The sequence below is a fragment of the Spermophilus citellus genome (assembly GCF_964194105.1).
Source record: "Spermophilus citellus genome assembly, chromosome: 9".
Lineage (NCBI taxonomy): Eukaryota > Metazoa > Chordata > Mammalia > Rodentia > Sciuridae > Spermophilus > Spermophilus citellus.
The window spans coordinates 98245501-98259479 of record NC_138191.1 but is presented as its reverse complement, the minus strand read 5'-3'; the positions used below and the strand labels follow the sequence as shown (position 1 = coordinate 98259479).

At 39.4% G+C, this 13979-nt stretch overlaps 1 protein-coding gene across 7 annotated transcripts in view; it reads right to left on the bottom strand.

The window, feature by feature from the left end:
• TUT4 (terminal uridylyl transferase 4) overlaps positions 1-7062 on the bottom strand; it is a 126888-nt gene extending 119826 nt beyond the window's left edge. For 4 of the 7 annotated variants that reach the window (XM_081307134.1, XM_081307135.1, XM_081307136.1 and 1 more), the window contains exons 1-2: positions 6843-7062; positions 6310-6478 (exon numbers count right to left, since the gene is read on the bottom strand). The gene's annotated coding sequence lies outside the window, so the exon portion shown is untranslated. The remainder of the gene's footprint in view (positions 1-6309; positions 6479-6842) is intronic. The other 3 variants (XM_081307137.1, XM_081307139.1, XM_081307138.1) reach the window with 2 other exon arrangements.
• Positions 7063-13979: the final 6917 nt, after the last annotated feature.

The window sequence follows — 13979 nt, the reverse complement described above, 5'->3', positions numbered from 1 at the left end:
CACAGAATATAATACTTTCACCCATAAAAAAGAATAAAGTGTTAATACATGATACAGTATGGCCAAGACTTGGAAATATTAAGCTTAATCAAAGATATGGGTATAAAAGCCACATACTGTATTATTTAATTTATATGAAATGTCTAGAAAAGGCATATCTTTAGAGACAGAAAGTAGCTTACTGGTTGCCAAAGGCTTAGGGAAGGAAATAATAAACAATAACTATTAATAGTACAGGGTTTCTTTTGGGGCTAATGAAAATATTCTGGAACTACATAGGTAGTTTCACAACCTAACAACAATACTAAAACCAATGAATTGTGATTTTAGGGGGAGATTTTTTTTGTTTTGTTTTGTTTTACTTTAGCCATACTAGGGATTGAATCCAGGAGTGCTCTACCACTGAGGTACATCCTCTGCCCTTTTTAAATTTTATTTTGAGGCAGATTCTAAATTGCCCCAGGCTAACCTCCAACTTGTGATCCTCCTGCCTCAGCCTCCAGAATCACTAGGATTATAGGCATACACCACCACACCCAGCTTGAGTCACTGGCATTACAGGAGTGTGCCACTGTGCCCAGCTTGAACTGTGCATTTTTTTAAATGTAAATTTTATTATACTATCAACTATATCTCAAAGAAAAAGGAAAAAAGAATACACTATTACGTATTCCATTAGCCATTAAAGCAATAATGTTTTCACAAGTCATGAAGTCATAGTACTACATTTCACATGAGAAGCAGGGAAAAGGAAAATACTGCAGTAAGAGTATTACTATAGCCTGTAATCCCAGCAATTCAGGAGGTGGAGGCCAAAGGATTACAAATTGAAGGTCAATCTCAGCAACTTAGCAAGACCCTTAGCAACTTAGTGAGACCTTGTCTCAAAATCAAAAATTAAAAGGACCAAATGAAGTAGTTCAGTAGTAAAGTGCCCCACACACAATACACCCCCACACACAAATTTTATATATATAAAAATTATCTATAAATATATGTGTGTGTGTGTGTATATACACACACATATATATAATATGCAAACAATGTATCTCCAAGACCCTTCACAAGATACCTCTAAACACTATTTGAATTTCATTGGCCTACTCTAATACGTAGCACATGACTGGCACTTAATGAATACTTATTAACTGATCAATTTTAATAATTATTTAAACTACAATGGCTAGCACACTGATAAGATGTAATCAGATTTAGTTATTTTATATAACTCATACTTTATGTGCTTAGAAATATTTTTTAACAACCTATGTGACTAGACACAATTAACATCTTATGCACACTACATTTTGACACCCCAAGTTTGAGGTGCAACATGGTGTAATGGTGAAAAGCTCTGGTTCTAACATCAGATGGCCTAACATCAGAAGTTGAACCCGGTGCCTCAGTTCAAATCCTGGCTCTGCTGCAAACCAAATATGAAATCTTGTTAACCCTTCTACACCTTCTTTGTTCATCTGTAAATGAAGATAATAGGATGACATGAGGACTGAGGGAAAAACTTATAAGATCATGATATAGAAAATTAATTTCTTTAGCACATAGTAACTATACAGTAAACAATTAACTTTACAAATCTTAAAACTATCAGATATGAGTAATTAACTTTTTTTTTTTTTTTTGACAGAGCTGGGGACTGAACTCTGGGCTGACACATGCAAGAGTTCTAACACAGATCTCCATCCCCAATCCCTACCTATTTCTTTTCCAAAGTACAGGCTGCTTTGTGTAGATCAGAACTTTTCTCACCTTTTTTTTTTTTAATATTTATTTTTTAGTTACAGGTGGACATAATATCTTTATTTTATTTTTATGTGGTGCTGAAGATCAAACCTGATGCTTCACGTACAGTAGGCAAGCATTCTACCTCTGAGCCACAACCCCAGCCCAGAACTTTTCTCACTTTTATTGTCAGGCACTAAGTTTATATGAATGTTTTTCTCTCTTTCCAGGCCAGACTTCCCTATGCCCCCAATCTATTACTTTCCAATGCTAAACCAAAAAAAAGTCAACTAGTCCAAGCCCGTGAGTGAAAAAAAACTTCCTGAGAAGCCATAACAAGGGCTAGGGATATAGCTCAGTTGGTAGAGTTCTTGCCTTGCATGCATAAGGCTCTGGGTTCAATCCCCAGCACCACTGACAACAACAACAAAAATAATAATAATAATAATAATAATAATAATAATAATAATAATGTTGCTTAACAAGATAATTCTCCCAGATGTAGTTTTATTTCAAAAGACTCTTGTAAGTCAGGTGCACTGGAGCAAGCCTGTAATCCCAGAGACTAAGGAAGCTGAGGCAGGAGGATCACAGGTTCAAAGCCAGCCTCAGCAACTTCATAAGACCCTGTCTCAAAATAAAAAATAAAAAGGGCTGGGGATGTGACACAGGGATGAAACAACCCTGGGTTCAATCCCTGGTTAAAAAAAAAAAAAGACGATGATGACTTATGATAAATCAAAAATTCTTTTTTTTTTTTTTTTAAAGAGAGAGTGAGAGAGGGAGGAGAGAGAGAGAGAGAGAGAGAGAGAGAGAGAGAGAGAGAGAATTTTTAATATTTATTTTTTAGTTCTCGGCGGACACAACATCTTTGTTGGTATGTGGTGCTGAGGATCGAACCCGGGCCGCACGCATGCCAGGCCAGCGCGCTACCACTTGAGCCACATCCCCAGCCCCAAAAATTCTTAAACAGTATGATTTGGATCAAAGATCTTAGGCAAACACACACACACAACAACACACACACACAGTTTGAAACAAAGGAAAAGGAAAGTAGTATGAAAAAGAATACTTAATTACCCATTAAAAATTAATAGAATCTACTAGGAAAGAAGTCAAGAAGAAAGAAGTACTAGACTAGAAGTCAGAAAACAGTTTTAATCACGGGTCAAACATTATCTCATGTGGTGATCTAATTTGCAAGATAAAAATTCAAAAGGTGTCTAATATAAAGTACAAATACAAATGTCTGTGAAGTGAATAATTGAATGAACACATGCATGATCTTAGAAGGTTTCTCATTCTACAAAATTGAGAAAATACTCAATATACCTGAGAAGCAATAAGTCATATGTATTCGAGAGATCTGTTTTCAAATCTAACTCTATGATTGTCAGCAAATTACTTAACTTCTGAGTCACAGAAACAGGGTTTTTACATCAAGCAAGTAAAAAAAAAAAAATGCATAAACATGTCTAGTACTGAGCCTGCAACAAAGCAACTGCTTTAATAAATACTAGTTCCATTCTCTCTTCTCCTTTCACAGGTAATTATAGACATCCAATGAGAAAATAGATATGCAAATAATTTAGAAACCATTCCACACAAAATAATTAAATCTGTTACTTAACAGAAAAAATCTGAACTGCTAATCTTTGCATTTTTGTACCTTCTCTTCTTTTTGAGTTTATAAGAAACACTTAGGGACAACATGTGTTTTTTTGTTGGTGGTGGTTTTGTTTTTTATTTATTTATTTATTTTTAGTTATACATGAACACAATATCTTTATTTTGTTTATTTATTTTTATGTGGTGCTGAGGATAGAACCCGGTGCTTCACGTGTGCAAAGTAAGCGCTCTGCCACTGAGCCTCAACCCCTAGACCCAACATGTTGGTTTTTAACATTCCCCAAATTAGGCAATTGTCTAGGATTCTAGAAATAAAAGAATTCATTTGGTATATGTAAACAACCAAAATTCTAAGATTAGTTTTTAAAAGTCCACATATCCTGCTTTGATCTATAGTGGCCTTGTCCCGTCTGTTTCAAGTCTTTCTAGAATTATTTGTTTTTTTGTTTTTTTTTAAGAACATGACTTTAATTTTGTAACATTATTTTATCAGAACATCTACAATTTATTTTAGAAAGTAATACATCTCACTGGATTCTATTAAATGAAAATGGTTTTTGTTTTTTTCAGGATAAACAAAATTTACTGGCATCAGCATTTACAGGTAATGTTGGATATTTCATTTCTCTGAAACATTCCAAAGTCAATAAATTCAAACACCTTTTTCTATCCAGAGATTCTGATTTTTTAAAACTCTTATTTGTCGGGGATGAGGGTACGAAGATTGAACCCATGGGTGCCCTACCCCTGAGCTACATCCCCAGCCCTTTTCTTACTTTTTATTTTGAAAGAGGGTCTAGCTAAGTTGCAGAGGCTTACTTCAAACTTACTAAGGCTGGTCTCAAACTAGTGATCCTCCTGCCTCAGCTACCCAAGAAGCTAGGATTACAGGCATGTGCCACTACCCCTGGCCAGATCCTGATTTGACATTCTATAAAGAATAAAACATAATTAATGATACTTATTATGTATGCCAAGGTTCACTTTGAGGTCAAAAGACGTTCTCTAATTACTAAGATGAGTCTGCTCTGAGAACTAATAAAAATTCTCTTTAAACAGTTTTTGAAAGTCTGAGATATTTATAATTGTAATTATAAATTCTGATTTTGAAAAAGTCTAAAATTAAAATGTAGACACTATTCTAACCAACTTAACCTAAAACAAATGTAATGCTAAGTGTGATTCAGTATTTACAAAATTAAACTAAATTTGTGCATGAAAATATTTTTTAACTTATCTATATGATTAACAATTTGAATCAAGACAAGAAAGATCTTAAATTTCATTTCTGTATTTAGATATTTGCTAGACTTCAAACATTAAGTGTCAATATCTTTCACTTCCACTTCCAAATTATTTCAAGGAAGCTTTAGTTTTTCATTTTCCTCACTAGCCAAATGAAAAACTGCAAAGAGCAGGAAATTTTAACTAAAATAAGACTTTTTTAAGGAACTTTCTATTTTTGAAGCTTAAAATTCTTATCTTCCCTAAAGCATATGGTTTTTAAAACTTTTTATAATTTGCTTATAAAAGCATCAACGCACACGAGGCAAAGTGAGTTTATTAATTATCTTAAGCAATGCTTTCTAAATGAAACAATATTTCTTTATAAGTTGTGACTAAACAGAACTAGGATGCAGTGTACAACAAACTTAAAGGAGACAAGCATGGATTGAGTAAAGAAAATTTCAGCATACATACACAAACTCAACTTTTCTTTTTAAGCCATCCCACAATTCAACACCGTGGCACGGCATTTTCTCTAAAATTATCATATCTGTTTGGAATTATCCCATTTTATTAGCTAGTAATTCTTACTACTTTAACAGACAGGATATGTTGTTACAAACATGTAACCAAATGTTACAAACATTTTGCTGCTGCAAGACTTGGGGGATAAAAATCTCTGGAAATAAAAGGTAGCCTGATCCACTAGAGCTAATTACTAAATGCACGCCAACAATACAATTTGAATTGCATTTCTGGACACTAATTTATGGAGATCACAAATGGGAGCCGAACGCCAAACGTCTATGGAACTACTTTTGTATCAAAATAAAGAAACATGATATACGGAAACTAAGGTACAAAATTTATCTGATTTAAGATTTGGTGTTCTAAAAAATGTTTATTCAACGCTGTTAAAACAACAAGAATACATCCCATTCAGGCACGACTAGAAATCTCGCTTTTAGGTCTAAACATCTCTTTTCCAATCCAGATACCAAAAGGATCTAAAACCTCTTGCGGAGGCGTGCAGCACACTAGGGGAGTGCTGTCTGTTTACAAATACGAATCTCACAGTTACCCACGTCAAAAGCGCGCATTACCACCATTCGACGGGGGGGCGGGGGAAGACAGAGAAGGCGGGCGAGCAAGAAACGAAATCCACACACAGACACCTCTGCCTTCTCCCACAAGGACGAGCTTGGGGGAAATATTGTGTGTGTGTGTGTGTGTGTGTGTGAGTGCGTGTGTGTGTGTGTGTGTGTGTGTGTTTACATGTTATATATACATCTATATATAAACAAGGGTGAAAGATAAAGCACACATGACAGGGAACCATACTGGATCCAAGAGAATGCTCCAAACCATTCCCGTTAACTCAAAATCCATCTCGCGGATCTACAACAGGTTTCGGCCCCGGGCTGGTAGCCCCAGCCGCTACACAGAGTTCGGCCCGAAGAGCCCCAATGCCCTCCTCAGGCCGCCCAGGCCGCCGTCTCTACCTCCCACACCTCAGCCTTCCCCTGGGACACCCGAAGCCTGCTTCGGCAAAGAAAGAATTGTCAGGCCCCAAGAGGGCGGCTGAGAAGCGCTCGGGCCAGGCCCAACACCTGCGAGGCGCCGCACCTGAAGAGGACAAGCTGGGGGCCGCCCGGCCTTCCCGAGCACACCCCCTCGGCACCCCGCGCAGCGCGGCCGCCGGAACCTCCGTACCTGCGAGGCCCGCGAGCTACAGGCGCGCGCGGCGCCTCCTCATCTCAGTGGCTCCCGCTCCCCCTCCGCCTCCCGCTGCCGGTGCCGCCGCCGCCGCCGCCGTCGCCGCCGCTGGAGGCCGGGACACGACGAGCTCAGGACTCCACCGCCATGTCCGCCGCGCCGCGAACTGCATTGTGGGGGGGAAGGGATGGGGAGGGGGAGGAGGAGGGAGAGGGAGAGAAAGAGGAGGACCCGCTGAGGGGAGGGGGCCGAGGCCGAGTGGGAGCCCTGGAGAGGGGGAAGGGAGAGAGGAACGGAACCCTGAATGGGGTCTTGGCTTGGGCTGGGGGAGACGGGCGCCGAGGCCTGGGAGCCCCGACGCCGAGGAATTGTTCAGGGGTGTCCCCTCCCTTGCTTTTGGGGTCCCCCAGGCACCCGTTAAACCGAGAGGGGAGGGGGAGCACCCTGGGGGAGGGGCCACCCTCAGGGGTGTGTGGTGGCCTCGAGGAAACAATGGGGAGGGGGCCGAAGTAGTAGGACTGCGCACTCACACCCACGCTGAGGAAAAGGGAGCGCGCGCGAGGACACTCGTTAGCTCGAGAGCAGGGGGCGGGCCCCCTAGCGGAGGGCGAGGGTCGAAGTCACCGGGGCTTTCGGGGAGGGCGGAGCTACAGAGAGAGGGTCGCGAGGTCCCGCAGCCCGCCCGGGCACCGCGGAGCCTAAGGAAGCCCAGGACTCGCGAGGTCGCGCGGCTCACTTCAGGTTCCTGTGCTACGCAGGGGACCCCCGGCGGGAAAAGGGACGCGAAGGCGCCGCGCGCTGAAAGCTATCTCCCAGGGGAGGAAGCCTTGCCCTGGGTGTGCACCCTCGGGCTTGGCACGCCGCGGCCTGAGTCTCGGTGGACCCTGGGCGGCCAGTGCAGGCTCCTGAGCACCAGCGGGGAGCTAGATCCAGGAAGTCCCCAGGGTCGCCCCCAACTCGTTCATCGTCGCCACTAGCCCACCGCAGCTGTACCCTTTTCATTATAAAAGGCAGACAATTCAGGAATTAAGTCACCAGAAAATTTTTGAAAAAGAGTTCTTAGAAATTATTTCGTTTCGGGCAGGTTTAGAATCTATTGTCATCAGTGGGCCCCCTCTTCATCTGGCTTTTATTTTCCTCATTTAAAGTTAGATCAACGAGGACTTAATGGTTTTGTTAGTTTTTTAAAAGACCCCAGCCTCGGAGGTTATTAGAGCTAGTTAAATCGCGCAGCTTCAATCCATGAACACATAACATGTTCGCAGGAAAAGGATATGACAACGGGGGTGGGGCGGAGGTGAAAGGAAGATACTAATAATCTTATTTTTTATTTCGAGACACGGTCTCACTAAGTTGCTTAGGATCTCGCCAAATTGCGGAAGCTGAACTCAAATTTTTGATCCTCCTGCCTCAGTCTCCTGACTTGCTGGGATTACAGGCGTGCACCACTGGGCCCTGCTAAATCTTAAATACTCACAAGATAATGCCTGATAAAATTTCCTATGATTCAATGGCTGGAACTGGGAAGAGGTTACAGAGGGACAATTCTGTTCATATAGTTCATCTATTTCCGCTACACCCAGAATTGAATACCTCTTATTAATGTCCATCTGAATCCCCCAGAAGTAATAAGTTCGTTGAGATCAAGCCAACCATTACCCACTGACTGCTAGGCATTGAGCTAGGGACCTCACACACTTTCTCATTTAATATTCACAATAATCTTGTGAGGTAGGTACTGTGCTCCATTTACAAATGAGAAAACTAGAAAACTCTGTTACTACAGTTTTCCCCTGTCTGATGCTACAAAGCCCTGGGATAATGGATAGAGTACTGAATATCAAGTCAAAAGAGCCCTTCCTGGTTTGGGCACTTATCAACTGGACTTTGGGCAAATATACCCTCTGAGTTTCCTCATCTGCAAATATTTAAACTGCATCCTTACTTCAAACAGATAATGTAAAGAACAAGGCAAGAAACAAAAGCCAAAGCATAAAACTTATCATTGAGATGATACTAACATGTCCTTGACTGTAGTTAGTGATACCAGTGTCCTTGGAGGAAGTTCAATTAAATAAACATTTCTTGATTACTTATTATAAGCAGAACATTGAGTTAGGTGCCTAGGGATACAAAGAAATAACAGATTCCTGTCTCCAAAAGTTCACCATTGAGCAAGTAAGGTGGTTCTGTTGACCTTACAATAAAAGCAACTGGTCACATGAACAAAGATTTGGACAAATATGGAGAGGGTGTAATGAATTCCACATGGTTGAGGCTTGGATGGGAGAAGCAGAAGCAGACCTTCAAGATTTACCTGTTGTGTACCAGACATATACCTCTGATTTAGGGGACAATCTTTAGTCTGAAGTGTACAGAAGATAATTAGTCTGAAAAAGAAAGCTGGGGACAGACAAAGTCCCAGGACCTCTCTGCCCTTATCCCTTCCAGATAACACTCTTCTACTACCTTTTCTATCCCTCAAGACCCAACTCAACTCCCACTTCCTTTGTTAAATCTTCCTGGTCAAAATACACACAATCTGTCTCTAATGTAATCCCTCCAATCTCTGAATCCCAACATATTACTTTTACAAGTCTGACTCCAACAGATATAAACTTGAACACAAATACTTATATTTACATCATCTACAATACCTACATGCTTGTGGGTTATAATTTTTTAGAAATTGAATATAAGGTTTAATTAGTGCCCAGGGTCATAAAATAAGTCAAAGACAGGACTAGAATACCAGCCCTATGTTTGTTCCATTGAACTACAAACAGGTTACTAAAAAAATTATAGATATCTGGCTGCTTTGTAAAAATACTCTGAGCACTTATATATAATGCTTTGAAGTAAGATCTTATGATTGTATTTAAGTCTTCAAATTTCACCTTCCAGTTTGGAAGTTCCAGAAGTTCAGTTTCATTCTAAATCATATTTTATCCCATCTATTGAGAAACATAATTCCCTAGTGGATCAATATTCATATTCTACTCTATTCCTAGGTGATAGGTGTTATTCAACTTGTGTTACTACAATAAAATATCAAAGGCAGCTTATGAAGTAAAGAGATTTATTTAGCTCATATATCTGGAGGTGAGGGTGGCAGGTGGTATCACATGATGGCAGGAAAGTGTGTAAGAGCCAGGGGTCACATCTCAAACCATGAAGCAGAAAGCAACATGGTGTCAAGGTCAGGTTTTTATAATGGCCCTCTCAGGATACCTACCTTTAATCCCTGCCACTGCAAGGCCTACAGTGATCTAGAAACCTCCCACTAGCCCCACCTCTGAAAGGTTCCATCAGCTTCCATATCATCTCACTGGGAAACAAATTCCTAATACATGGACCCTAAGAAACAAAATCTAGACCATAGCAAAAACCTAGTTAAAAAAAAAACAATAATAATATTGAATGAAAGACAACTTGGTGAGTTATCAAAACCAAGAAAGACACCTGAAAGAGAAGTCTGCTCAAACCAAGCAGATGTACTGATTGATCATAAAAGGCCATGTATGCTATTTGAAAAAAAGCAAGCTTTATACTTGAGAGTTACTGGTGTGTTACAGAACCTGTATAAGCAAGGAAGAAATATGATCAGATCTGCTAACATTTTTCTCTGAGTCCCATTTTTTCCCTTATACTTGATTTCTTCAAGGAGAAAGCCAGACTTGATGATAACCTCCAGTCAAAAAGAGTGCATTGCCCCTATGGTGTGGTCCTAATCATGTCTTTTTCACTTTGTATTCCCAACACCCAGCATAAACTTGATACACAAGAAGTATCCAGAAATTGCCTGTTGACATTCTATAAAGTTTAAATTTTTCATGATTCTTACAAAGATCATGACAATACCAAAGCTCCTAAGTTTGTGTGGGCTCACCTCAATCATAGTAAAGGGGCTGGGGACATAGTTTAGGGGTATAGTGCTTACCTAGTATGCGCAAGATCCTGGGTTCAATCCCAATACTGCACAATAAAAATAAACATAAAAATATGATATAAGGTATCTATTATTCTTTTTCCTTTTGCATACTTAAACAAGATAAAATATGTTAAAATGCCTATTTCAGAGGAAGTGTTCAACAAAAATTAATATCATTCTTAAAATTGAGTTTCTTCTCCTGTGCCCCAATTTGATTTCATGTGCCCTTAAACTCACACTGACACATGTATGTACTTGCTACCCATTGATTCAACTTAATCTGTGCTGAGGAGTCCATATATGAAATTTTAAACTACAGCCACACCCTTTAGCTTACCTCTGTGAAACATTAGAAAGTCTGTTTTTTTAAGATGGCATTTTTTATTGATTATTTAAAACATTACATAGCTCATGATATATCATCTTTCATACATTTGACTCAAATTGGGTTTTGAACTCCCATTTTCACCCCAAATACAGATTGCAGAATCACATCTGTTACATATTCACATTTTTACATAATGGCATATTAGTGACTGTTGTATTCTGCTACCTTTCCTATCCCCTACTATCCCCCCTCCCCTCCCCTCCCCTCCCATCTTCCCTCTCTACCTCCTCTGCTGTTGTTCAATTCTCTCCCTTTTTTTCCCTCCCCTTTGCCCCTCATAACCTCTTATAATTTTATGTATCATTGAAGGTCTCCTACCATTTCCATATGCTTTCCCTTCTCTCTCCCTTTCTCTCCCCCCATTCGTCTTTGTTTACTGTAGTCTTTTCCTCATGCTCTTCCTTTCTGTTCTGTTCTTAGTTGCTCTCTTTATATCAAAGCAGACATTTGGCATTTGTTTTTTAGGGCTTGGCTAGCTTCGCTTAGCATAATCTGCTCTAATGCCATCCATTTCCCTGCAAATTCTATGATTTTGTCATTTCTTGGTGTTGCATAATACTCCATTGTGTATAGATGCCACATTTTTTTATCCATTCATCTATTGAGGGGCATCTAGGTTGGTTCCACAGTCTAGCTATTGTGAATTGTGCCGCTATAATCATTGATGCAGCCGTATCCCTATAGTGCGCTCTTTTAAGGTCCTCAGGGAATAGTCCGAGAAGTGCAATAGCTGGGTCAAATGGTGGATCCATTCCCAGCTTTCCCAGGAATCTCCATACTGCTTTCCAAATAGATGGCATTTTTTTTAAGTGAAAAGAAGATCTTAGACATTAGGGTTCATACAGTTCAATTTCTCAAGAAAAAATAATGGCAGTAGATGATGCTGTAAAGGTAACCTAGAACTACATCATGGACTTAAAAAAAAAAAGTGAGCCTTTATCCTGAAGTAAATTGGCAGTTTTGGAACATTGCTAAATGAGGGGGGGGGGGAGGGAGGGAGGGAGGGAGAGAGAGAGGAAGATTATGAATGAATCAGACCTGTCTTCTACAGGAAAAATTACAGGTGGTAATTCAACTTCTGTTTGAACATTTGTAGTTATAGAGAACTCATTCCTTCTCAAATCTACCTATTCTAGATAATAGAAGTTCTTCCTTCATTGAGCTGAAATCTTTTTATAATAACTATTTTTGTTGGTAATTCCAGCCTCATGAGAAACACCAGTCTTCTTTCTTCATATATAAAAATAGGAGTGTCAGTGAGATAAACCACGGCAGGAAAGGAATCAAAAAGTCTAGCATTCTGATACAAACTCCCTTTAAGTTAGCTATTTTACTTCCCTCTAAATCAAATTGTGTGTGTGTGTGTTTGTGCGTGTGTGAGTGTGTGTGTATGTCTCACTCTCTCGCTTTCTCTCTCTCTCTTTTCCGCTAAAACAGAAATGTAATCCAACTTCATTCTACCAATCTCCATGACCAATTCTAATGTGTTAGGACATTCTGTACTCTGATTCATCTTTGTGTCCTATAAAATGTCATGGCCTCTGTCCAGAAATAAACCATTGAGCTGGGCACAGTAGTGCATGCCTGTAATCCCAAGGCATTTCTATTATCAGGGAGAGGGAAAAAGGTACTATGCTTTAAAGATTACTTACAAGGTATTTCCATTTTTTGAAATTTGAGAACAAAAAATACTGATCATTGTTCATAGAATTCAAAATAGTCATTGTCTCAATGTAGGGATGTAGACTTGGACTGGAGAAGGTTATGGAAGAACCTTCTTAAGAAGTGCTATGCTGGGCACCAGTGGCCCCCGCCTGTTGTATTCCCAGCTGCTTGGGACGCTGAAGCAGGAGGATTGCAAGTTCAAAGCCAGACTCAGCAACGGGGTGGCACTAAGCAATTAAGTGACACCCTGTCTCTAATAAAATACAAAATGGGCTGGGGATGTGGCTCAGTGATTGAGTGCCCCTGAGTTCAATCACTGGTACCCCCCCCCCCAAGAAAAAGAAGTGCTGATAATTTACTAGATCTTGATCTGAGTGGTGTTTACACATGTGTATATACATGTGTGTGTGTAAACACCCATTGAGTGGCACACTTAAGTTTTGTGCTCTTACTATATCAATGTTACATGCCAATAAAAAAAGTGAAAAAAGTTAATATGTGTTTAAGGAATGGCAAGTAATCTGATGCAGAATAGGGTGAGGAAGAAAGAAAAACTTTAGCAGGTGCTAAGCATGGTGGCACATTCCTATAATCCCAGTGACTAGGGTGGCTAACGAAAAGGATTTCAAGTTTGAGGCGAATCTGGGCAACATTTTATTTTTATCTCAAAATTTAAAAATAAAACAAAAAGGATTGAGGATGTAGCTTATTGGTAAAGTGACTTTGAGTTCATTCCCCAGTACCAAAAATATAAAAATAAAATAATAATTATAAGTAACAAAAAGATCAGTATGTTACTAGGAGATAAAGGTGGAAAGGAGGAATGGAAATAAAATGTAAAGAATATTGAGAGTCATATTAAAGAGCTTGTACTTGATCCTGCAGGTGATGTTGAAGAACACTCAAAGTTTTGAAAAGCTATGTGCTCATATCTTTGTTTTAGAAAGCAAATTCTGGGAACAGTGCATTCAGCTTCGGAGGGGAAAAGATGGAGAACAGATTCTCTGACCCAAAGAGGATCTCAGACTCTATATCCTCTTTGCCAAAGGTATATCAATCTTATACACATACTTGGAAATCATGAAATGAATTATAATTCAATAATTATCTATGAAAGTACTGGTGAAACTTAAAAACTTTAAATTTTTTTATTATACCTTTTTATTAACCATATTGCAAAATTTCAAATGTATAGAAAAATGTTATCAACTATCCATAATCCCCCATTAGCCTTTTGACATATTGAATTTCCTATCCGTTGTTTTTTTTTTAATTTTTTTTTAAACAGGTCTTCAAGATGAGGCAGCTGTCCTGTAATGATGGGAGAGTACCATGGAGTAGGTCACATTTAGAGAGGCATAACAAAAGTAATTAATAAACATGTTTCAAAAGGAACAAGGCAAAATTTAAACAAAAACCAATGGGCTGAGGGTTTAGCTCAGTGGCAGAGTGCTTACCTAGAATATGTGAGGCCCTAGGTACTGCCAAAAATAAATAAATAAAAACAAAGTTTGAAACGTGTAAAAAATGAGGAAGTGAAGGCAAGGATATAAAGGATGGAGAGGTTCAAGTGTGCCATGATCTGATTGTTGGTGTCCCTATAAAATTCATATGTTGGAACTTAATACCCAATGAGATAGCATGAGGAGACAGGGCCTTTTGGGAAGTGATTAAGTCATGAAG